At 40.1% G+C, this 27,163-nt stretch overlaps 1 protein-coding gene across 1 annotated transcript in view; it reads left to right on the forward strand.

The window, feature by feature from the left end:
- MAPRE2 (microtubule associated protein RP/EB family member 2) overlaps positions 1–27,163 on the forward strand; it is a 160,062-nt gene that overhangs the window by 2,987 nt on the left and 129,912 nt on the right. Inside the window, exon 2 of the mRNA XM_082640970.1 lies at positions 24,367–24,428. The gene's annotated coding sequence lies outside the window, so the exon portion shown is untranslated. The remainder of the gene's footprint in view (positions 1–24,366; positions 24,429–27,163) is intronic.

Raw genomic sequence — 27,163 nt, forward strand, 5'->3', positions numbered from 1 at the left:
AGCATTCAATGTCATCAGCTGTTGAACTTTATTTGAACACCTCATAACACCTATGTACGTTGCTTGGTATTCTGTTATCTAGAAGGGGCCTTTAATGTCTACAGCCCCTATAGCACAGAGCACAGGCCTTTTGTGTTTGTACTGAGCATTATCAGAAGGTGGGGAGAATATTTATAAGCAAAGCATCCTGAGTACATTCATTTTTATTTTTTTCCAAGACACACATTCTAGATATGTAGGAGCCAAAGTTCTGTTACAGTTCTTAAGAACCATAAAATGGTAACTCATTTGTTTGCTTACCTTTTTATATAAAACAATTTAGCATCCTGAGAATAACTAATAATTGTTATAATACTTAACTACACTCTCATGGATCCAAGATTCACTTCATGAAAATTTCACTCTCTACCCATTATTATGGAAAAAACACGTATTTTTTCCAAAAGGAACTAATTAAGCTAGGAGAGTTATTTCAGAGTAGGATAAATGGCAGATTAATACTTAGACAGCTTTTATTGTCTTCTACCTACATTAAAAATAGCACAAAGGTATTTAAATATCCAGCATATTTAAAAATGGAAATTTGGATGTATTCCTTGCTGGATACCAGCAAAAATAAATGTTAATAAGAATTTCCAAAAGCCAAAATGATGTAAATGAACCCGTTCTCATTTCTGTGTAGCTGAGAAAATTCTCTGGGAATGCAATTCTGAAATTTCAACTCCTTTTAGGGAAGGTGTAAGATACTGAAAGGCTGTAACATAGTCTAGAAAAATGGGACTAATTCAGATAAATCAGAAACTGTTCATGAGAGGATAGTACAAACCTAGCTCTGTGATATTTACAAGTAGCCCAAGAGGGTGAGGTACAAAGAAAGGGTATAGCCTCAATTTTAGAAGCTCTGAAGTTTTTGAGAACAGATGAGAACCACCCAGTCTTATTACCTTAAATTTATACAGCCCATTGATCTTATTAACCTATCAGGGACTAAACACAGTTGGGTAGATAGTATTCCCATGTGCCAAATAGCACAGGTCCAGAAATTAAATGATCTTCAAAGTGGGGAGAAATCTGAAGCCCTCACTCCTTTTCCAGGGTCTGGCCTATCATCCTGCTATTTCTTTTTTTTTTTTTTTTTCCCGGTACGCGGGCCTCTCACCGCTGTGGCTCCCCCCGCCGCCGTGCAGCACAGGCCCCGGACGCTCAGGACCAGCGGCCACAGCCACCAGGGAAGCCCCCATCCTGCTGTTTCTTAACTAGCTTTGATGTAATCTTGTCTGGAGGTTTTGGGTAGGCAAACTCAGTTCTAATTATATCATCCCTTCTTAAAGTAGGAGAAACTCTTCACCTATATCATGCTCTCATTTATTCTCAAATTATCAACCTTTGAACTAGGCCAATCCCAAACAATTGGAGCCATCGTTGGCTTCTTGTCCAGATAAGCAAAGTAAGAATTTTTAACTTGTATGAGGGTTCTTAAATGTTAGTCATATCATCCAGCAAAAGCTTAAATGCCCTGTACAGCATCTTTACTAAATAGTCTTTCAACTGATGCTTCACTGTCTTCCTGGAAGCACATTCCATTCACAGGAGGCTCTCAGCAGCATTCACTTACTGGAGACCACAAAGAACAAACCCAACTCTTTTACTTGTTCACCTGCAACCATCCTAAGTGTTTAAAGTGAATTTATTCTCCTTAATCAGGACAATCTGGCTAAAGTATTTCAAATCCATTAATTGCACAAGTTTTTTGCTCCATATCTATAACCACAAATTTTAAGAGAAGGATTCAAAATTGTGGTTTGTTACACCAGAGCCTCATAGAATAGAATTATCAGTAAATTTGCTTCCAACAAACCTAATAATCTACACACTTCAGAAATGACTACTGACAAACTTCATGCAATGGCATTAAGCTTAGGTTGAGTTGAAACCCATGAGTCGATCAGCAGATCAGCAAACTCGATCAGGGAACAGCCACCTATGACCCAATGTCTTTTTTTATATAGCCTATGAATTAAGATTGGTTTTTGTATTTTTTAATGGTTGAAAATAGAGCAAAAGAAGAAAAACATTTGTGGACCCTTGAAAATTTTGTGAAATCCAAATTTAAGTGTCCAAAATAGTTTTGTTGGACTACAGTCATACTTATTCACATATATATTGTCCGTGGCTGCTTTTGTGCTGCTGCAGTGGAGCAGAATAGTTGCACCGAAGACTGTATGGGCCACAAAACCTGAAATATTTACTGAATATTTACAGTCAAGGTTTGCAGACCCTGGGTTTATTCCAACTCAATATACTTCCGTTTTAAATGAGAATTTGCGCACTGAAAACCTTGGTATTTTTTCAGTTTTTTCCCCTTTAGAGAAGGGGAAAAAATTTGTTTCCAAACATAGGTCAACTAATCTCCAAAGATAGTTTAGTTTCACATTCCCCCTTTCTGTGTATTTATTCCTCTGTTGAGTATATTTGCAAAAGCAGTACCTTTCTAAATAATATGTGAATTTTAGTGATGTGGTCAGCCGTAAAACTTCTGAACCTAAACAGCCCAAACAGTGCAATACTAACTTACATTGAGCTACATCACTGTTTCCAGAGCTCTAGAAAATAGGAAAACATACCCTTGACAACAAGCCCATGATCACACTTGCCTCAATTCTTTAGCCATAGAAACTTCCTTTTCCTCCACCCTAGGAGGGCGTTTGTATTCTTATTTGGTTTAGTATATTAATGCATAATTTGAGGATCTATTCAGATTTAGATGTTTTTCATTGACTGTCACTTCATACACTTAACACATGATGTGGAAACTTGCTGCTTTGGGAAGTAGCACCACTCTTCTAAAGTATACATTTAAGGTAAATTGCTTGCTACTTACAAAGGCAATGATCATTAGGTAATAAGCAGATATACATATAATCACTTATATCACTAAAGACTGACAGTATGGCATGGACAGTTTAGTTTGAAATTTCTAAATTCAAAAACAGATCAATTATGATCCAGAAATTCAAATTATATGTCTTCTGCTCAAGGCTGGACAGTTTACTCTTAAGATTCTAGAAGGAATATTTGAAAGGACAACTACATTGATAGGAACTTGTCTTAATTTTTTACTGTAAGTGTTGCCTCTCATATAATGTCCTTCAGTTAAGAGAACTTCCTCTTTTTGATGACTTGTTAATGCCACAGGCTATTTGCAAGTGAGTTTCACTTAGATGAATAGAGCAATTTTAAGGGTTATATATAATTAGTGTCCTCTTCATCCCTTCCAGAATCAGTACACCTGCAATTTAGAGACCAAAAAAATCAAACATTGCATTATAAGTAATGTAAATTTTGAGGTGCCTGAGGTCAGGTACATCATTTCTGAAAACAAAAACAAATTGTAAGTGTATTTAATCCCATCCTAGGGCTATTGGTAGTAATGGCTTGTAGGTAACTAACTTCCAAGGTAACTTAACCCACTAGTGTTCCTGACGGAGTATTTGGGAAAGGGGAGGAGGGAGACAACAGAAGACAGATTGTCTAACTCCTCTGCTGACTGGGTAAGGAACTAGTCCAAGTGAAATTAACTTTCCACCCTTATCATCATTTAGATTTCACTAAATTTTTTTATGAAATACATTTTGTTTGATATAGTATCTGCCATACATATATCACTCATAGTTCTCTCCAAAGTAGTTCCTAAAATTAGGAACTAATTGGATTGACTATATTTTTACCAGAATAGGGAATTCATAATTGTCAATTGCTTAAGCAGGGGCAAAACACTCAAAAGCATTTTGCTAACACACAAAACGTGGTTCTAACTTAGAGTTAATTATAAACATCATGGCAGGAATGACTATTGATATTTAAAGTCAGTAGAAGGGAAAATAAGCAAGAAAAGGCAGCTGGAAAATGAGGTAATTCCTGTTTTTTTTTTTGCTAAAGTATCTGTAACTTTTTATTGGCTGTCATACTTAAAAGTGAAATCAGAGGACTAAATTACCATCTTTAAAAGCTGGTAAAGTCGACTTTCAGCAACTGATAAGCAAGAAGGGAGAGAGTGCCTGCAATCACCTTACACTTTCCTTCCTTCGAAAATAATGTTAAATCTAACCAACCTGCCAAAATGTGATGTATTAAGAACTTCTCATGAGTGTAAGAAATCACTATCTCCATTTTCCCACTGAGCATCTTCAGTTCTCCAGAAGTGGAAAAGAGAGGCAACTAGAAGAAACACTTTCCTGCTTTGCACCACCTGGTCCTTCCCCAGAAAGGAAGCTATTGATATAAGACTCCTGTTAGCTTCACTTCCAGCTTGCCCTCTATCATGATTTTTTTTTAAGTGTGGTCTTTTGGGCACAAATCTCTTAAAAGGAATTTCCATGAATCAACAACAGTAATAGCCAAGTGCTCCATGTGGTATTGCCAAGTCCAGAAAGTAATTCCCTGTGCAGTTGGAATGTTTAAGCAACACTGTCAGTGGGTCTGTTAATTCTTCCTCTCAGCATCTGCTCCCTTAACACCTAAATGTAAGTTAGAATCTAGGGTATGTTTTTAGCAATGGTTGCTGCATAAAACACAGGATGCCCAGTTAAATCTGAATTTCAGATTAACAATGTTTTTTTTTTTAGTATGTCCCATATATTGCATGGGTTATTCTCATACTGAAAAAATTAATCTTTTATCTAAATTTCAAATTTAACTGGGCATCCCATCTTTTTGATGGTGGTTGATTGAAGTTTTGTTTTATTTTTGTTTTCTCTTTTTGTTTTTGCTAAATTTTACAATCCTACTTTTATCTCATAATCTCAAAATGACTAGCTTTCCTGGTCTGTAAAATATCTGATCCGAGATCCTATTTCTGGGGTAATAAAACATCTGAGCTGCCTTCACCTACTAAAGAGAAAAATCAAGCCATTATCGGAAGTTTTCTGCACATTTTGCTTAATTAAGAAAGGAAATAAAAAAGTAAAGCCAGATCTCGAAAATTAGCAATTTTTTATTTGTAAGATATCTTAAGGTTCTTTCACAGACCTTTTAATAAAGTAGATACTTTAATGGGTAAATTGTTAGCTCAAGTGGGGTAACGTGAGAAACCCATCAGCCATGTCCACAGGACATTGTTGATTGAAGTTCAATCTCAGGTGATTCCAATGATGCCTTGCTAGTCAAGTGAGGCCCTGGGACCTGTAGCATCAGCATCGCCTGGGATGCCTTGAAATGCAGAATTTTGGGCTCCACCCCAGACCTTCTCAATCAGAATCTTCACTTTAACAAGATCCATAAGTGATTCGTATACACCTTAAAGTTTGAGAAGCCCTGAACTAAAGGATCCACTTTTTCACCATAAATTGGTCTTTATGTTTAATATCACGTTGCAATAATCCTTAACAAACTTTCTTTTAACACACAGGAAGGAATGGTTTATTTTGATCAAATATCTTCAAGATAGGCAACTATTGTATTTCTATTTTATTCATATGAAAATTCTAAATGACCATTTCTAATATTGTTTCATAATGAGCATATGTAATAAAATAAGACAAATGTAAGTTTAAAAAACACTCTCACTAGAACTAATTCAACAGCCTATTAAAACATTCTGGGTTGTCCTTGAACGAATTAGGTGGCAAATAGTTCCTGACCCTCAAATCACCAATAAATCTTTTTCGTGCTTTTTTACTTCATTTATTGCAACTTACATAAGAATATTTATAATCCAACACCACACATTCATGGTATCCCTAGGTTCCTCTAAAACTGAACAAAGGACATACAGTTTGGACCTATGGCAAATTCCAAACTACACTTATGAAATTCTAAGTTTTAAAAAGTAATTTAAAAAGTCCCATAGATCTTAATCCCTTCTGAGTTCAAAAACCTCCCTTCTCTATGCTTGCCTGCTTGTTTTTTAGATGTTATGGGGTTGTATCCTAGAAAGAATTCTAGATGTTGGAGCGAGAACATCAGAAGGCCTGATGTTTATAACCAGTTCTGCAGCTGACAGGAGTGGGTGATTTTGGAGACCTTAACATCCTTCATCACTATCCCTCAAACTGTTCCTCATCTGTCAGATAGAGACTGTGGGGTCTGAAATTGTCTCACAAGATTCTTTTTTATATATATAAATTTATTTATTTATTTTTTTGGCTGCCTTGGGTCTTCCTTGCTGCGTGCAGGCTTTCTCTAGTTGTGGCGAGCGAGGACTACTCTTCGTTGCGGTGCGTGGACTTCTCATTGTGGTGGCTTCTCTTGTTGCGGAGCACGGGCTCTAGGCATGTGGGCTTCAGTAGTTGTGGCACACGGGCTCAGTAGTTGTGGCTCGCGGGCTCTAGAGCGCAGGCTCAGTAGTTGTGAGGCACAGGCTTAGTTGCTCCGCAGCATGTGGGATCTTCCCAGACCAGGGATCGAACCCGTGTCCCCTGCATTGGCAGGTGGATTCTTAACCACTGTGCCACCAGGGAAGCCCCACAAGATTCTTGTAAGGATCAAATTAGATAATTTTATGTGTGGGTTTTCGTGATGATTGTTTTGTGTATGGTGATGTGGTCATATGATTTGTTTAGTGACCTGCTTCAGACATGGCTGGCAGTTGACTAAATATTACATGATGTGGTTTCCTACAACACGCCTGATTTGGAAGAAAGGTGGTAGTAATTTTAACGGTGCCATCTATGGAACCATCGAGCACATATCTCATAGACATGCAGCTTGATGTCCATGGCCAGCACAACACTCCCTTCTTCGCCACAGAAACTTAAAGTTCTCCTCCTGGCTGGGGACAGCGACGTGTCCTGGGGAACCAAGCAATGAATTCCTTATCAGGGTACTACTCATGGCTCTGTGAAGTCAAATGACACAAGGCTTTTTCCTGCCAGAATTCTATACAATTCCTCCTGCATTTTTTTCCCCAGGAAAAATTTACTAATGGGTTATAAAAAAGCATTTCAGTATTTTTAATTAACTTTTAAAATAAAATATTATTCCTTTGACAACACATTTTTATGTTGTCATCATAAGCACATTGCTATATAATTGTTGTAATCAGTTATTAAGTAGCTTGGTGTCAAACAATCACATAATCCAAGATTGGAAGAAGCTGCCTGGTCATTCTGTTAAAGGAACCCCAGTGCAGAATTCTACCCACCCCTCGCAGCCCATGGAGGAGAAACTCATTTGTTTTGTTGTTGTTTTAACAAATTCATTACATAACAAATTCATTACAGAAACAAATTCATTAATAAGGGTCTGAAGAAGATGAGGGAGAGGTGTAAGGGGAAGCACTCCTCATCTTACCACCTTCATGCAACTATCACAAATCTATTTTTATTTTTGTGCAAAGCTCTTATTGTCTGTGTTCGCATTCAACCAGATTTCACCTGAAATTTGCCTTAGCATGTTGAATGTTGTTTCCCATATTCACCAGTGTTTCTAGCTTCAGTGTCTTGGCACATTCCTCTGCCTGGGATGCCTTGCCTGGGATGCCTTTTCCAGCCTTTGTCTTATCACAGGTGTTAATCCTTTTAGGTCCCCACCCCTCAAAGTGTTCTCCCGGAACCAGTGGAGCATCTTATAAATGCCCAAGCTCAGGCTTCACCCCAGACATTCTCCATCAGAATCTTTCCTTTAATAAGACCCACAGGTGTCATTGTTGTGGGTTAACTTTGAGAAACATTGTTCTGGACAGTCTTTCCTAAGCTCCTAACCATTGCTTCCCACCGCCTCCCACTGGTCCTCCCATCCAGGACAAGTTAGGTGGATCCTTGTGGTTGCCCTTTAGTTCCCCCCACGTGGGCCTCCCCAGCACATAAACTGGTTGGAGATGGTGATGGATGCATAATCATCGCCATATCCCCGGGTCCTGGTGCAGCACTTGACATGTAAGAGTTTTATATTTGGAATTGTTTCATCGTTTTCCAACACCACTGCTTTCGCAGATGAAGAAATGCAGAAGTAAGTTTTTCTTCCTGCTGGGAAGTGGGGTACTCAGGTAGGGCTCTCTTGGCCATTGGCCTGCAGTTCGGGGGTCCCGCTTGTTGCAGTCTTTATTATGGAAAACTTATGGGGTGGGGGATGATTCTCTGCAAGTAATTTCTGAAAGTCCACTGCTGGAACTTTATTTCTTTTACTTAAAATATTAATATCTATTAAAAACCAACACCTCTGAGAGGAATCGCGCTTTACCTTCGGTGTGAAGGTGGAGCAGCTGGCAGGTTTGGGTAAGTGTTTAGCGAGAGACAGAGATACTGGTTATCTGATGGGAAAAGGTAAGGAACATTAGTAGGTGATAGAAAAGATAGATAGTGGAATGCTGCAAAACAACTTCTAATTCTGACAGATGTTACAATAGTTTTGTCTTGAATCATACCATTGGTCGCTTTTCCATTTTAAAAAGAAAATCACATTTTTTAATCTATAAAAATCTCAGGATGGGACTTCCCTGGTGGTCCAGGGGTTAGGACTCTGTGCTTCCTCTGCAGGGGTCGCAGGTTGGGTCCCTGGTGGGGGAAGTTCTGCATGCCGCAAGGTGCAGCCAAAAAAAAAAAAAATCTCAGGTTGGACTCTTCTCCCCCATCCTGCATCTCATCTATGACAAATTTCATCCACCCCCTACATTCAGAACAAAACTAAACAGCTACCCTGGGGATTTTTCTTTTCAAATGTTTGTTTTTAAATTGTAGACAAAGTGCAGGTACATCTATACTGATGTTTCTAAACTCACATTCAAACTAAGCAGCACCTGACTCATGGGGAGCTTTCACTGTATTCATGAACCACTAAGTCTTTTCATTGTGGAAGGAGTGTTTCGTGAACTTGGGGATGGACAATCTGATGGAGGGAGGCTCAGCCCTGGAGGCTGCTGTTTTGAAGTAGCAGGAGACTGATTAAGGCTTTGGAATCAAACTGTACCCAGAAACAAGAAACATCTGTCCTGCAGGGCTATTGTTCATCATATTTGAAAGGAACAAGAAGCTCCTGGTACTGCTTACCAACAGCTCTCACAATTAGCCACACAGACCACAAGGAGTATAATTATGTCCAAGAATGTGTGGGACTTCCCTGGTGGTGCAGTGGTTAAGAATCCACCTGCCAATGCAGCGGACACGGGTTCGAGCCCTGGTCCGGGAAGATCCCACATGCTGCGGAGCAATTAAGCTTGTGCGCCACAACTACTGAGCCTGTGCTCTAGAGCCTGCAAACCACAACTACTGAGCCCCTGTGCCACAACTACTGAAGAGTTGTGCACCGCAACAAAGAGTAGCCCCCACTCACCACAACTAGAGAAAAGCCTGCACGCAGAAACAAAGACCCAATGCAGCCAAAAATAAATAAATTTATTTAAAAAAAAAAAAAGAGTGTGTGGCTTGCCCCGCCCCCCTTGGGAGTCTAGCCCTGTACTTACGCATCACCACGGACACCAACTCCAGAGGAATGGTGAATCTGAGTTAGGTTTATCCCTTGTGAAAGAGTGTATGAGGTTGTCTTTCCATCCCAAACTGCTTACCTGAGTGTCTGTGATGATACTATTCATGGTAATTTGCCCAGAATTTGGACCTTGGGTGGGGTTTGTAAGTCATTTGATGCCTTCAGAGTGTACCTTGTTGAGTAATCTGACGCAGGTGAGCCATGCAGGATGGGTAGAACAATCATGTGTTCTATATGCTGTAACATCAAGCCTAAGTCCATATGAGTCATATTTTCCCGTGGGAGTTGTGGCCCATCCCAGAGGAAAGCGATTTTTAACATATCCTTGTGAGGCTTGGTGGTGTTTTAAGGGTTGCTCTTGGATTCTGAAAGCTATGTGCATTTTTTGTTTGTTTTTCACATTTGGGGGGGTTGTTTTAAAACGTTAAATAACCTTGTTACTAACCTTGGTCTTTGATTATGTTAATAATTTTGTATGAATTTGGTTGAGAGAGTTTTACACCTTGATTTCTCTATCCAAAAAATGATACAAATGTTTGTTACTAATGATCATGAGTAGAGGCTCTAGAGATTAAAACATTAAAAGAGTAAGTTAAAATTATTCCAGATATGAAGAACCAGAAAGATGATAAACAAAGAAGCAGTAGCAACAGCTACCAAAGTACTCAAAAGAAAAGTAAACCTGAGTTAAGACCAAAAAAATGGTTGTCTCTAATTAACCTCCTATTCAAACAAGGATCTTCTCTTAAAATCTTTGCAAGTTAGGCATCACTTTTTCCTTATTGTTTTTTTTTCTTTTTTTTTGCGGGACGGGGGCCTCTCACTGTTGTGGCCTCTCCCGTTGCGGAGCACAGGCTCCGGATGCGCAGGCTCAGCGGCCATGGCTCACAGGCCCAGCTGCTCCGTGGCATGTGAGATCTTCCCGGACCGGGGAACGAACCCGTGTCCCCTGCATCGGCAGGCGGACTCTCAACCACTGCGCCACCAGGGAAGCCCTGTCCTTATTGTTTTTATTATTAACAATAAGTCAGTTTAAACTGATTGTCAAAGGACCTGGTTCTCGTCCCAGTTCTGCTCAAAGGGCAATCCAAAACAGCTCAACTCACCTGTGGCCCCAACTCATCAGTAAAGAGGGGCTCTTGTCTTTAACTTATCCTTTCCCCACAAAATATCCCAGTGCTCTGAAAGGTTGTTGTTAATCCAGCTTTCTTAGAATACAATACCGTAGAAAATGCACTGAGGACTGTATTTTCTTTTTCTTCTGGAGAATCTACACATTGTTCAAAACATGAGGAAAATAGTTTTGATAGTCCACTAGCACATTGAATGATCGAGTTAAGTCATAACAGGCAGATGCAGTGGTAAGATTCAAACTTCCACTTAACATACAGAGAATGCCATTGCAGCTCGTCAAAATAGGAAAGCAATGGGATTTCTAGCAGAGCAGACGCATTTTATAAAGCATCCACTCGGAAACCCTCCTGCGCTCACTTTTCCCTGTGCATGTGGTAATTGGCATTGGGTCATCTCTCCACCAATCAGCTTGAGCTGAGATATGGAGATGTCATATAATCACATCCCGTTAGAGGGAAGGGAGGACATGGGTAAAGCAGAGCCACAGACTCAGTCTAGCATTGAGTTGTATTGTGCTGCCCCCAGATACAGGCAAAGACAAAAAAGCCTGCATCCCATGGTACAAAGGGCATTCCCTTTTATAAGACGGCAGTTGTGTGCTTGAAAAAGGAGAAAGGCCAAACGTCAACATTTGTGGCCAGAGGTAGAAATCATTGCCACTGTTGTCTTATGGTACCCTCATTAATGCCAGATGGTACTTGAGGAGGGGTTTATGATGAACAGAGCCTTCCCCTGACCGGGCCATAGTGTCACTGCATGCCGGACTCTGGAGACACGGCCCTTGGATGCCTTCTCACTCCTGGTGGGAATAAACACAGCAGGTGTGTTCCACCCATCTTGGAGGTCTGGTATCATCAGTGTGTTCTGGCAGAGATGGTCTCATAAAATCGGTACCTAACTCTCTGTATGCTTTTCATTATGCCAAGTTGGATTGACCCTTCATTATGGCAAGTACAGTTGACCCTTGAACAATGTGGGTTTGAACTGCATGGGTTCACTTATACTTGGAGATTTTGCAACAGTAGATACTACGGTACTGCATGGTCCCTGGCTGGTTGACTCCCCGGATGTAGAGGAACCTTGGATACAGAGGGCCGACTGTAAGTTATACTCAGATTAATCCCCACCTTGTTCGAGGGTCAACTCTATTTTTAGAGCCACACGTAGCCTTGGCAGTCATCTCATTTAAATCCCATTATTTTTCTAGATGAAAAACTGAGGCATGGAGACTTTTCCTACTAAAAACTTAGTAATTTCAGAGTCTTAAAGGTTTTTTTTTTCAGCTCATTGTTCACTTTGACAGTGTTTGGCGGGTCATCTAAGCATCCTCCTGGTTCTTTTTTTTTTTTCTTTTTTCTTTTTTAAATATTTATTTATTTATTTTTGGCTGTGTTGGGTCTTCGTTTCTGTGCAAGGGCTTTCTCTAGTTGTGGCGAGCGGGGGCCACTCCTCATCGTGGTGCGCGGGCCTCTCACTATCGTGGCCTCTCTTGTTGTGGAGCACAGGCTCCAGACGCGCAGGCTCAGTCGTTGTGGCTCATGGGCCCAGTTGCTCCGCAGCACGTGGGATCTTCCCAGACCAGGGCTCGAACCCATGTCCCCTGCATTGGCAGGCAGATTCTCAACCACTGTGCCACCAGGGAAGCCCCCCTCCTGGTTCTTGAGCACACGGTCCTCGTTAGGGCGCCCAGCTAACAGCTCAGCATTGGCAGTCCCCTTGGAAGGACTTTGTGGGGTGGGGAGGAGCAATAAGGCAGAAAAATAAGCCTCTCAGGATCCAAAAGACTTGAAAGAAATGAGACTATTAAGCACTGCATGAAATGAAGTGATATCTACAGAGCCTGAAACCCCTCCAACAGTCGTATGAGCAAGGGTTCTACAAGAAAAGTTCCACTTGGGGTCAAAAGATAAAGTTTTGTTTTCTGCTGTTTTTTCCTTGGCTGCCAACCTTAGAGAGGTGATAGTCAAAATGTGGGGTTTGCTGAGGTCGCAGACTACAGCCCCCTCCAAAAAAGGCAGCAAAATAGGTTTCAGAAGGGCCAGTAAGGGTCCTGCTGAAAGGATTCCTTCGGGTCCCTTTCATCGAGGCCACGTCTACAAGATCTCTTTCATTCAGGCTTTCTCTCCCATTCTGTTTAAGCTATTGGGTTTCCCTAGAGTCGATTTTATTTTGATATTTCCTGACAATCTAATTAATACTCAGACCCAGTTGATGAAGGATACGTGTTCAAATTCAGTTATTTAACAGTAATAATGATAAACATAAGTATTTTCCATTTACCTAGAAATTTACAGTTGCTAAAGAATTTTTACACATAGCAGCAACACTCTCAGTAGCTGAACTTTACAGAAAACCATAAAAATTAGGGCCCAGAGTTTAAATGGCATGCCCAAAGCCACACAATTGGTAAAACCTCAACCTCAGGGAATGTTCTCCCAGGTCCAATGTTCCTTCTACCAGGCAGGTTTACAAATGATAGTCGGTTTCTCTGAGTAGCCCTCAATGGTCCCTTTAACCCATAAAGGTACTGAATTATAACAACATCTTGACCTCTAGCCTCTTTGTATTTCCCATGGAAAGATGCATGGGGTTTCAAAAAAATTGGTTGACAAATCCATTTTTAGTACACAGTCGACCACAGATGAAGTCTCCCGATACTCAGGCCTTGGTGGTCACTTTTTTCCCTCAGTTTGAAAATGCAAGTGCAGCTAGCAAGGCCCTGATTTGTTCAGGAGTGTTGTTAGAGAGTGCTGGCAATCTCAGAAGTCACTTTGTAACACAACATTGTAAAGCACTTATACTCCAATAAAGACATTTTTTAAAAATAATCACTTTGAACCTGACACTTTGAGGCAGAATGATGGTCCAAGTACACTCTAGTGTTGTGGAGGTCTTTAGTATTTGCAAAGTTAAGTTTTTAGCTCCTTGTATCCTTTTGCCAGTGTTTGGCAGGTCATCTGAGCATCATCCTGACTCTCCAGCACACTGGATATATGTGTGGTGCCTTCATCTGAATCAGTGGTCTACACAAGAGAAAAATAACAGTGGTTTCATTGAGGATGCTCATGTAACAAGATTCAGAACCAGCCATTCAGATCAGCAGAGAAGAAATAACAAATGTTTGTTATTATCACACTCTAACCCATTTACACAGATTCGTTATTCAATTAAGTATGTATCATCTTGGAAAGGCGAGAGCTTTCTCTAAGGACCTAAAACTCTGGATGTGTACATGACCACTGGGAGATTAGGGACATGAAGAGAGAGGAGAAGCAAGTGGAAAATGATGGGGTACCCCAAGGATGGAATTTACCTCCTTAATTTTGCTTTGATCCGTCCTGGATAACAAGGTCTGAGCTGTAAGTTGTTCAGATGATCCCAGTTGAAATAGACTGAGTGGCGTATCTGACTAAGCACAGGTTAGATTACCACCCAGCAGATTGTGAAGAGAGCACAGAAGTGGAGAGACCACCTGCCTTGCAACTCAAAGTATGGCCCCCAGATCAGTAGCATCAGCATCACCTAGAAGTTTTTAGAAAGGTAGCCTCTCAGACCTTACCCAAGATCTATCAAAACATAATCTGAACTTTAACAGGATTTCCAGGTGACTCTTGAAAAATTCAAACTCTACATAATATCCAAGAGGACAGCAGTCATACGTGTTTCCCCTTTGTTCCATTCGCCCTGTCAATATCATTGCCTTCACAGCCCCATGATATAATTATTGTGTCTGTAAGTGCCTTGGGGGCTGCACTGTGTATTAGAGCCTCAGCACCTTGCATAATGCCTGGGATAAAATAGGTGTATAGGTGGCACTCAAGAGCTCCAGCTCTGAAATCCACAAATCTGAGTTTGAATCCCAGCCCCGCCACAAACCTCAGTTCATGTACCTATAAGATAGGAATAAAAATAGCACCCCTCATAGGGTTATTGGGAGTAAATGAGCTGATGCATGTGACATACGTAGCACAGCACCTGATGCACACCTGCTGTGTGTAAGTAGTAGCTGTTGTTATGTGCTCAGTAAATGTTGAACAAATGAATGAATAGGAACTTCATGTGGAAAGAAAAAAACTTAAAGATGGTCAATACTTGGTGCCCTGTTGCTTCAAATATATGAAATTGAATTTTAAAACAATATGCAAAGGAAGCCTCACGTAAGAGAAGGAAAAGGTAGAATGGGTCAGAATGGATTTATAGGAAAGCATGCGATTTGGAACCAGAAGACCAGGTTTGGATCCCAGCTCTGTCCTTTACTAGCTGTGTGATCTCCTACAACACACAAGCTCGCTGAGCCTCAGTTTCTTCATCTGAAGAATGGGATCAGTGGTCCTCTTTTTTTTTCTCCACTTATGCAAAAAAAAGTTTTGTAACTGACAAAGTATCCCTACCTCTCAGCACAGCCCTGGCACTTAGGAGATGCTCCCAAATGGATGTTTGCTCAATTGAATCAGAGCATGCAATGTCAACGGGATGACAACTGGGTACTAGAATAGACAGTGGCCCTCCAAAACGCAACCCTAACAAAATCCTATTCCTTTGTATTTAACTTCTTTAGGGTAGGGGGTAGTATGACGCAGAAAAAATCTTTAAAACCCCCCTGTGGACAGGTGGTGAGGGAATTAGAAGTTTGGCTCTGCAACTTAGTACCAGATGAGAGTTCCTAAGGAAAGATACAAAGGAGAGAAAAGCAGCTAGCCAAAAAGCAAGCAGAGTGAACCTCTAGCAGTAGAAGAATTATGATTTCAAGATCTAGGTGAGATAGTATATGTCAGTGGTCCCCAACCTTTTTGGCACTAGGGACCGGTTTCGTGGAAGACAATCTTTCCACGGGGCGGGGGTGCTTGGTTCAGGCAGTAATGTGAGCGATGGGGAGCGGCAGATGAAGCTTCACTTGCTCACCCGCCGCTCACCTCCTGCTGTACCGCCCAGTTCCTAGCAGGCTGCACACTGGTAGCAGTCTGCGGCCCGGGGGTTGGAGACCCCTGGTATATGTGAAAGAATCTTGCAAAATTAAGAGCTATAGACATATATAACTATGAAAAGAAAAGAAAAAGCTTTAAGGAATAGTCAGCCCTCTGGATCAAATTCAATACACGGTTGATTGAATCCATGGATGCAGAACCTGCAGATAGGGAAGGCCGACTGCACCATTTTGTATAAGGGACTTGAGCATCTGTGGATTTTGGTATCCATGGATGGTCCTGGAACCATATTGTATTTTCCTGGAACTGACTATATATATATTTTTTATTATTATTCCCCTTTATTTTTTAACATCTTTATTGGAGTATAATTGCTTAACAATGTTGTGTTAGTTTCTGCTGTAAAACAAAGTGAATCAGCTATATGCATACATATATCTCCATATCCCCTCCCTCTTGCATCTCCCTCCCACCCTCCCTATCCCACCCCTCTAGATGGTCTCACAGCACCAAGCTGATCTCCCTGTACTATGCAGCTGCTTCCCACTAGCTATCTATTTTACATTTGGTAGTGTATATATGTCCATGCCACTCTCTCACTTTGTCCCAGCTTACCCTCCACCCACGCCCCCCTGTGTCCTCAAGTCCATTCTCTACATCTGTGTCTTTATTCCTGTCCTGCCCCTAGGTTCTTCATAACGATTTTTTTTCTTTTAGATTCCATATATATATGTTAGCATATGGTATTTGTTTTTCTCTTTCTCACTTACTTCACTCTGTATGACAGTCTCTAGGTCCATCCACCTCACTACAAATAACCCAATTTCGTTTCTTTTTATGGCTGAGTAATATTCCATTTTATATATGTGCCACGTCTTCTTTATCCATTCATCTGTCGATGGACACTTAGGTTGCTTCCATGTCCTGGCTATTGTAAATAGAGCTGCAATGAACATTGTGGTGCATGACTCTTTTTGAATTATGGTTTTCTCAGGGTATACGCCCAGTAGTGGGATTGCTGGGTCGTATGGTAGTTCTATTTTTAGTTTTTTTTTTTTTTTTTTTTTCTTTTTTTTTTTTTTTTTTTTTGCGGTATGCGGGCCTCTCACTGTTGTGGCCTCTCCCGTTGCGGAGCACAGGCTCCGGACGCGCAGGCCCAGCGGCCATGGCTCACGGGCCCAGCCGCTCCGCGGCATATGGGATCCCCCCAGACCGGGGCACGAACCCGTATCCCCTGCATCGGCAGGCGGACTCCCAACCACTGCGCCACCAGGGAGGCCCTATTTTTAGTTTTTTAAGGAACCTCTGTACTGTTCTCCATAGTGGCTGTATCAGTTTACATTCTCACCAACAGTGCAAGAGGGTTCCTTTTTTCTCCACACCCTCTCCAGCATTTATTGTTTGCAGATTTTTTCATGATGGCCATCCTGACCAGTGTGAGTTGATACCTCATTGTACTTTTGATTTGCATTTCTCTAATGATTAGTGATATTGAGCATCTTTTCATCTGTTTGTTGGCAATCTGTATATCTTCTTTGGAGAAATGTCTGTTTAGGTCTTCTGCCCATTTTTGGATTAGGTTGTTTGTTTTTTTTAATATTGAGCTGCTTGAGCTGTTTATATATTTTGGAGATTAATCCTTTGTCAGTTGCTTCATTTGTAAATATTTTCTCCCATTCTGAGGGTTGTCTTTTCATCTTGTTTATAGTTTCCTTTACTGTGCAAAAGCTTTTAAGTTTCATTAGGTCCCATTTGTTTATTTTTGTTTTTATTTCCATTTCTCTAGGAGCTGAGTCAAAAAGGATCTTGCTGTGATTTATGTCATAGAGTGTTCTGCCTATGTTGTCCTCTAAGAGTTTTATAGTGTCTGGCCTTACATTTACGTCTTTAACCCATTTTGAGTTTCTTTTTGTATACAGTGTTAGAGAGTATTCTAATTTCATTCTTTTACACGTAGCTGTCCAGTTTTCCCAGCACCACTTATTGAAGAGACTGTCTTTTCTCCATTGTATATTTTTGCCTCCTTTATCAAAGATAAGGTGACCATATGTGTGTGGATTTATCTCTGGGCTTTGTATCCTGTTCCATTGATCTACATTTCTGTTTTTGTGCCAGTACCACACTGTCTTGATTACTGTAACTTTGTAGTATAGTCTGAAGTCAGGGAGCCTGATTCCTTCAGCTCCATTTTTCTTTCTCAAGATTGTTTTCACTATTCGGGGTCTTTTGTGTTTCCATACAAATTGTGAAATTTTTTCTTCTAATTTTGTGAAAAATGCCAGTGGTAGTTTGATAGGGATTGCATTGAATCTGTAGATTTCTTTGGGCAATATGGTCATTTTCACAGTGTTGATTCTTCCAATCCAAGAACATGGTATATCTCTCCGTCTGTTTGTATCGCCTTTAATTTCTTTCATCAGAGTCTTATAGTTTTCTGCATACAGGTCTTTTGTCTCCTTAGGTAGGTTTATTCCTAGGTATTTTATTCTTTTTGTTGCAGTGGTAAATGGAAGTGTTTCCTTAATTTCTCTTTCAGATTTTTCATCATTGGTGTATAGGAATGCAAGAGATTTCTGTGCATTAATTTTGTATCCTGCTAGATTGGTTAGGGAAAAAACAATTATGAAGAAAATTAGCTTCTGCTCTAGAACTTCACTAGTTTATTTCCCAGGTGAGTGGAATTCAGCATGAATTTCTCCATCAAGGAATCTAGTTACTAAGACAGCCCCCAAACTGTTCGTAAGTGGACTCCTCTGTAAACCAAACCTCACAGCTGGGATCCCACGAGCAGTGTTAGTTGTTGCCAGATCAGCATTCTAGGGACCACATGGCTCAAACAGAAAACTCATGGGCAAAGGCTATGCAAAGCTTCCTGCACATTTTAACAAGTTCTGTCCACTTACCAAGACTTCTAACAGACTCTGCTGAAAATGTTAGAATTTGAAAAGATTTCCGCACAAGTTAGACAATGATTATCCATCTTTTGAGGGAGATCTTAGCAATGCTCTTGCCATTGCTGAAGTCTTATTTAGATTTCATATTACCCTTTTACACTTTTAACATATTACTGCGTTCCTTCTTTGGGTGGTCAAAGGAATAACAAACTACAGACAGGACACGTGTAAAGCAGGGTTCCAGTTTTCAGTATGATCTGAGCAGTAAACTTGAACCCTGGACTCTAAGTGAATCTGATACCATTCTCTGTGCTGCTTTCCTGCTTCATGAACATTCTGCTACATTTCATTATCAATCATACTTATGAGCAAAGGAGCTGTTCTTCTATTCCAGATACTCTATTTTCAAGGATATCTGATTTAAAGTGGATAAAAGGATAAGTGAAAAATAGTTATCAAAAATATTTCACAGAAGTACAGTGAATGTGGTATTTCTCATATGTAGTTTGTCTCATGTCATTTTTAAAAATTTCTTTTATACATTAACACTAGGACTATTCTAGAATAGAAAGGTCAATCTGTCTACTTCTATAGGTAGTAGCAGATGGATCAAGGAGTATTCTAGAAGAGAGGGTTAGGCCCAGATTGTATGAAAAGAACTGAATTTTTATTTAATTATAAAATCATCTCTTGGGATTCTCTTTTATTTTTATAGAAGCCCAAATCACACGACCATAAGAAGTTTATAACATCATTACCATTCTTAATATATCCCACCAAAATCCCTTTATCAGACAGCTACAATTTTTCAAAAGCCCTTTTATATACAATATGGGTCATTTGAAGTCTGCCTTTCTTAAGTCAAGGAATGTGTTGTACCATATCCAATACCCAAGATTCGGTGCAGTTTGACATTTTCTTGCCAGATAACCTCATTTGGGTCTGCTTTCCCTGGTGTGTGCTCAGCTGTTTGCTTCCCGGCAGTCATGCCTCTGGTCCCCTGAGGGAGTTGAACTGGGCAGGCTCTTGGCCTCCCTCCGGTGCCTCTGGGAAGGCCCTGAGCCCAACTGGAGACCCCTAATTGAGGCAGTGGTTGGTGGAGGGCACTCTGGAAGGCTGACAGCAAGTAGGATCTGTCTAAGGAGTCATCCTCTGTGACCTTCTGCTCACAAGCTGCTTACAAGCTGCTTTATTCCTAGAAAGCTGTGGGCCTCCCACACTAAAGACTGTGATCTACAACTGGAGTGCTTCAGTATCTCCAAGCTGCTACGGGGAGTTTGGACTTCAAGATACAGCTCATTCTGAAGATCCAAAGATAGCTGAGTCAACTCCTGGGAGGAAAACCTAGGTTCAGATCCCAGCAGCGTTCTCTTCTCCGAAAAGCTAGGAGCAGCTGGCAGGAGGCTGTAATTCCTGGCTCTTTGCAAGGAGAATGCTTTAACCTTGCATTGAGCAGACGCCTCATTGGCTAGATACGTAGCATTGAAAAAAGAACTCTTCCTTTCAATGGTATGGCATGATTGGCAATATTTTTACAACTCTGTTTTCATTCTGATGTATCCGTTATGTGCCTGCGGTTTTATGGCCAGACAAAGAAGCAGCCTTTGGGGGCAATTTTGGAGCTAGGACAGAGGTTCTGCTGTGCCACACACATGGGATGCCAGAATTCTGAGTTTGTTCAAAGAAAGAGGATTTGAAATTTCCAGAGGTTGAGGGAAAACAAAATGTGCTTTGTTAAAAGAGTCCAACCATGTCATGACTCTTATCCTAACAAAGCTATTTGGTCTTTTCAAGGAAAACAAATCCAACGGACAGGCCAGGGGAAGGCAGCTGGCTTATGGCTGTTCATTTCTGAGGGCTGCCTAGTGCTCAAGATGGGAAAAGTCAATGGGATCTCTCCTAAGGTGAAGGGAAAGTCCGCCAGCTCCTCTTCATGGGGTGATTACAGTTAGAGCCTTATTTAGTGTGTGGCCCAAGTTAGAATAGAGAACACCTGCCTTGTCATCAACGAACCACAAAGGATGAAATTCTATTCCTGTGCCAATAAGATGTGGGAATTTTGGAAATTTATGGGAAGCATGAACTCGAAAGTATAAGAGATGGTTTCCAAAATGCAAAGAGTATCACACTGCCATTTAGAAGTCATTTCTGGTTTTGGGTGTGTGTATTTGTGTCAGTATTTGAATTTTAAGGTTGGGAAGGTAAATGTAGGAGCAAGAGGGCATAACAGCAGAGAAAATTCCAAGACAGGCAAGACTGGACAGCGAATGCTTGGCATGAGTTCTTAATGCTAAAGTTGTGGGTGAGAGATTATTTTTCTCAGATCTGTGCAACATGGAACAAATTCCTGACCCAACTGGCCCACTGCCTTGGGGCTTTTGTTCTTCTCTGAAAAGGTTAAAAAAAAAGAAAAAAGAAAAAGAAAGGAGGTATCTTGCTCAATTCTAGTTGCTGTCCAATCTCCTGATTTTTTTTTAAGTTAAACTTTTTAATTTGAGACAATTGTACGTTAACATGTAGCCGTAAGAAACAATACAGAGAGACCTCTGTACCCTCTGCTCAGTTTCCCCCTTGATTGTAACATCTGGAAGCTCTATGTACAGAGTCACAACCAGGTAATTGACATTAATACATGTTCAAGGTACAGAATGTTTCTGTCACCACAAAGGTACCTAGTGTTGCCCTTTTATAATCACACCCTCTTCCCTCCAGCCCTCACTCCCTCCTCAACCCCTGGCAACCACTAGTCTCTGCTCCCTTTCTGTAGTTTTCTAATTTCAAGAATGTTAGCTAAATGGAATCATACAGTATCTAACCTATGCACTGGCTTTTTTTCACTCAGCATAATTCTCTGGAGATTGATCCAGGATTTTGCAGGTATCAGTAGTTCTTTTTTTTTAATTGATTAGTAGCATTCCATTTTATGGATATACTGGTTTGTTTAACCATTAACCTGTGAAAGGACATCAGTGTTGTCTCAATTTTGGCTATTATGAATAAATCTGCTAATAAAGAAAAGGTTTAACTTTTCTGGAAAAATGCCAAGAGTATCATTGGTGGGTTGTATGGTAGTTGCATGTTTCATTTTTTGTTTGGTTTGGTTTGGTTTTTTACAACAATCAAATGTTTTCTAGGGTAGCTGAACCATTTTATATTCTCACAAGCAACATATGAATGGTCTAGTTTCTTCTCATCCTCATCAGAATTTCAGATTGTTACTAGTCCTTATTTTGGTCCTTCTGGTAAATATCTAGTGATATCTCATTATGGTTTTATTTTTTTCACTTACCTAATGGCTAATGACATTGCATATCATTTCATCTGCTATCTGTATATCCTCCTCAGTGAAATGTCTGTCAGTGTCTTTTGCCTATTTCCTAATTGTTTGGTTTTTAGCTGAGTTTTGAAGGTTCTTAACTTATTCTAGATACTTGTCCTTTGTCAGATATGTGGTCTGAAAATATTTTCTCCTAATTATACCTTATATTTACACCTGATGGACAACAGTTCTTAATTTTGATGAAGTCCAATTTATCAATTTTTCCCTTGTATGGATTGCGTTTTTTGTTGTCAAAAACTTAAAAACTTAAAACTCTTTGTCAGGCCCTAGATCCCAAAGCTTTTCTCCTGTTTTAATTTTTTCTAAAAGTTTAATAGTTCTGCATTTCACATTTACATAGTGACCTATTTTGAGTTCATCTTTTTAAAAAGTGTGAAACTTAGAGACAATAACTGCTCTGCTTATGCCAGGCAGCACAGAAAAAACTGTTTGCCTTCCCTGGCATCCCCACCAGTGGGGGACCCTAGACCTTCACCCTCACAAGGCATTATTGAGCACCTACCACATCCCAGGAGTAGACCAAGAGCTCTCCAGGTGTTTCGAATCAATGTCAGAGGCCTGGCTTTTAATGTGGTGTTGTGTGGACAAAGCAGAGTCTGTCAGACTCAATTAGAACTTGAACTAGAGCTGCATGATATTGGGAAACTGCTCCACTGCCCTGAGCCTCGGTTTTTTCATTTGTAATAAGATGGTTTTGAGTATTAAATTAGATAAAATATGTCAAATGACTTGTGCAGGGGTATTCAATAAATGGTCTCATTCTTCTCCAAACTGATCCATCGCAGCTGTTGAGAATGTTAGCAATGGGCTCTTGTTGTCAGAACAGAAAAGACCAGTTGTATACAGCTGATCCTGAATTTTCTAAGAGCTAATTATCTGGTTTACAGATAAACTAGGAACCTTGTACTCTTGCTTCCTAGCTTGGTAGCCAACACTTCGCCTAGTAATGTAGCTACTGGTACTAGTTAAATAAAGAGGACAAATGAAAATTTTATTCTGATTCAGTTAAAATATCTCAAAGATGGACTTAGGAAAAGAAACTGACATGGATGGGAACAGATTTTTTTAGTATTATCAACTCATTAAATTATGGGGAAAATGTGAAACACTCATAAAATTAAATTCTGTAAAATATGTGAAGAAATTCTACCTGTTCTATCTGAAGGGAAAAAATTGTTAGCTTATCTGTATCTGAGGTCACTTCTTGAAACCGTCCACGTTAAATTTTCTGATTTTTATACAAGCCAAATTCTATGAATTACTTTTGAACTCCCTTATTGAATGGTATAACATTGAAAATTCAGCTATCACCTTTGTTTATTCTCTCAGCACTTACATTTTGTTATTTGCATTTATTTCCTTTTACCATCTCCTCTTTCCCTTATTTAAAATATATATATATATATATATATATATATATATATATATATAATGCCTCCCTCTTCCCTTTCTTAAAATCTTTCTCCAAGTGGCATCTCCAGAACTATGTCTGGGATTAATCACATTGTGTTGGATCTGCCACAAATACTTTATTTTTATACAATTGATGTTAAACTCAACAAGCACCAAAGGCATTTCTGAAATGGCCATATGCAGAAAACACAGAAGAGCAATGTGCAGGGTGAGGGCTTAGGTGGCAGGTGGAGAGGGGTCATTTCTAGTCTGTTTCTTGGGTGTGGTGGGAAGACCACTAAGGCTCACACACATCTGCATCTTGGGTCCTTTTTAGGAGCAACTGCTTGAGCCACAAGCAGCCTCCCCAGTTACCATCCACCCCACCCCCAACCTGGGCCCCTCAAAACCCACAGCTCACACACATGTCTCAACCTCTTGAATTGGATCTGTCCTTCATCAATTTATTGTCTTATCATTTAGTCAGAGCATATTTTGAAGATAAATAGCAAATTCATATAAAGAAAGTAAATAATTCCTTGATGGTGTATATATTTTGCAGTTTGATCCTGGCAATGCTTGTCCTGTTAAAATTAAGCACATCATTTTAAAAATATTTATTTATTTATTTGGTTGCGCCGGGTCTTAGTTGCGGCATGCAGGCTCCTTAGTTGCGGTACGTGGGCTCCTTAGTTGCAGCATGCATGTGGGATCAAGTTCCCTGACCAGGCATCAAACCTGGGCCCCCCGCCTTGGGAGCACGGAGTCTTAGCCACTGTGCCACCAGGGAAGTCCCTAAACACATCTTTTAACTAGAAGAATAAGCCGGTTTTGATACTAGATATAAAGTCTGCAGAGTAACCCAAGTTTGGGGAAGTCAATACTTTAATTGACGTTGGCATTTGATACCTCACTGGGGGCATTGGTTCCTTGGGTTATCTGCTAACACATGATTCTCATCACATGAGGCTATGGAGGGGAGGGTAAAAAAAATTCTCTTCATAGGACTGACATTATCTAAATACTCTCAAACTATGATTAATCAACACAAGAACTGATATAATAATGTAGCTGACAAGGCTATTGCTTGGCTGAGTTACTCTCTCATATGATAAAGTCAACTGAATTTGGATGTGTGCTTTTTAATTTTCTCTTCCATTGCTGGCCACACCCAATGAACTAAATAACCCTTTGCTCTGATGTTTTCAGCACAGTAAATGCTTTTTTTCTTTTTTTTTTCTTTTCATTTTTACGATCCCAGTATCCTGTTTCTCAGAGGAACATTTCATCTCGACAGCCAGGGAGAGAGCCTGGATGCTCAAGGTAAGATTTCAACATAAATTATGTTGCATGACTCCCTGTTTACAGATTAAATTAGAGTGTGTATTATTAATGCCTTTGTAACAAATTTATTTTCAAAATTCCATTATACAGTTAAAGCAAGTATTCGAGTAAACATGCTTCATTAAAACATTGTTTTTCAAACTACATTCCATTTCCCATGTGTACTAAGGGCTAATTAACTGTTATCCGCAATTCCTCTAAAAATGCTCAAGCCAGTTAAAGTTTAACTTTGGAGATCTTACTGGTGAGAAGTGAAGTGAGAGAATTTTAAGATATAGTCAAATGACCTCATGACATTTCTAATTATGAAGAAGGGATTATTTGTTAAAAATCCAGGCAACTGCTCTGTTGACTTTACAGTAGAGGTGGGCGTCTTAAAGGAGATGAAAGCTCAGAAAGCCTCATGTTTTCAGTTTGGGATTTGTGTTTGAGACACAATCATTTGACCTTCTGTTGTTTCCCACTGGTGCTCCATCTAATATTCCAGGAGCTCACTAGAACAAAGGAACAATTAACTGAAATTCCACCAGATGGCAATATTTGGAAAGCCATCCAGTGAGGTTTCAAAGCTTTGAGCTATTTATTGTTCACACAGAGAATAGTCTCACAAAGTGTAAAGTCCTAGATTTCATTAAGGGTGCACTAAACATCTTTTGTTTTACTTTTTGCCCACAGCATCGAAATTTTTACTAGGGGGAAAATAGGTGTGTGGGGGGTATGTGTTGTTTTCTTTTGTTTATCATTCTGGAAGGATAAAATTAGAAACTTCATTCTTCACTAATTCTCCAAACAGTATTGGTGAGTCTTAAAAGCTCAGATCAATAGGTAATATACCATATTTGTCTTGGGGTCTCTTTGTGATAAATGCTATGATTGATGGTCATTTTTAAATGAATTATTTGAGAAGAGAAACCGAAAATTCTTAAGAAGAGTAGAATTTTTAGGAGTTGCCTAGATATTAAACCAAGTGAAATTTACAGGTACAAAATTCTTATTTGTAATGATTTGAAATAATTAAGGTTTATTTAAATAGGATGAGGAACTTTGAACTGGAAGGAACTTTGCCCCTTTTGCTCTAATGAAAGTAGAGATGCTGTATGTACCCTGAGTGGTGCCCAAAGAGCTGCCCTCTTCAACAATCAGAACTGGCCCTAGGACAGAGCTGGGACAGAGGGAAGGAAGTAGAAAGGCATCTGAGGGCAATTGAAATAGGAAGAACCAATAAGAGGAGCTGCCTGAGCTTTCCATGTGCACATAAAAGCAGTCCCTGAACAGAACCCTCGGACCCTGTTCATGGGAATGTAAGTGGCTGCACTATGGAAAACAGTATGAAGGTTCCTCAGAAAACTAAAAACAGAATTACCATATGATCCAGCAATCCCACTCCTGGGCATATTTCCAGACAAAACTATAATTCAAAAAGATACATGACCCCCCTAGGTTCACAGCAGCACTGTTCACAATAGCCAGGACACGGAGACAACCTAAATGTCCATCGTCAGATGAATGGATAAAGAAGATGTAGTACGTCTTATATTTACAAAGGAATACTACTCAGCCATAAAAAGAATGGAATAATGCCATTTGCAGCAACATGGATGCAACTAGAGATTATCATACTAAGTGAAGTAAGTCAGAAAGAGAAAGATGAATACCATATGATATCACTTATATGTGGAATCTAAAATATGACACAAATGAACCTATCTATGAAACAGAAACAGACTCATGGATATAGAGAACAGACTTGTGGTTGCCAAGGGGGAAGGGGGTTGGGGGAGGGATGGAGTGGGGGGTTGGGATTAGCAGATGTAAGCTATTATATACAGAATGGATAAACAAGGTCCTACTATATAACATGAGAAACTATATTCAGTATCCTATGATGGGGCTTCCCTGGTAGCGCAGTGGTTGAGAGTCCGCCTGCCAATGCAGGGGACGCGGGTTCGTGCCCCGGTCCGGGAAGATCCCACATGCCGCGGAGTGGCTGGGCCCGTGAGCCATGGCCGCTGAGCCTGCGCGTCCGGAGCCTGTGCTCCGCAATGGGAGAGGCCACAACAGTGAGAGGCCTGCGTACCGTAAAAAGAAAAAAAAAAATCCTATGATGAACCATAATGCAAAAGAATATTTTTGAAAAAGAATGTGTATATATATATGTATAACTGAATCATTTTGATGTGCAACAGAAATTAACACAACATTGTAAATCAACTATACTTCATTAAAAAAAAAAAAGCAGTCCCTGGACAGGCACTGAGTGCCCTTTGAAACCCACTCGTGTGCCCTAGGAGGGGGCCTATATATCTGGTGTCCAGGACAGTCCTAGTTAACTTCTGTTGTCCTGGAATATCATCTAGTTACCACCCCACTTTCACCCTCAAAATTCTGTTTGGATAATCAGGTGATTGTATAATTTATCTTTCAAGCTGGCATGTTTGAAGAAAAAGTAATAGAAAAAGATGGCCTGATATCTAAATTGGGCATCTGTGTACAAACCTCCTTATATATATGGGGCTATGGGACAAATTCTTTTTCTGTGAAGAGCCACATGGTAAATAGTTTTCTGCCTTGTTGGTCGTACAGTCTCTGTCACAGCTATTCAATTCATTGTAGCGTGAAAACATAATAAACATAAATGAATGGGTTTGGCTGGCTTCCAGTAAAACTTTATTTACAAAAAACAGGCAGCCAGCAGCATTTGGCTGGCAGGGTTT

This window comes from Mesoplodon mirus (genome assembly GCF_964341445.2).
Source record: "Mesoplodon mirus genome assembly, chromosome: 13".
NCBI classification, from domain to species: domain Eukaryota; kingdom Metazoa; phylum Chordata; class Mammalia; order Artiodactyla; family Ziphiidae; genus Mesoplodon; species Mesoplodon mirus.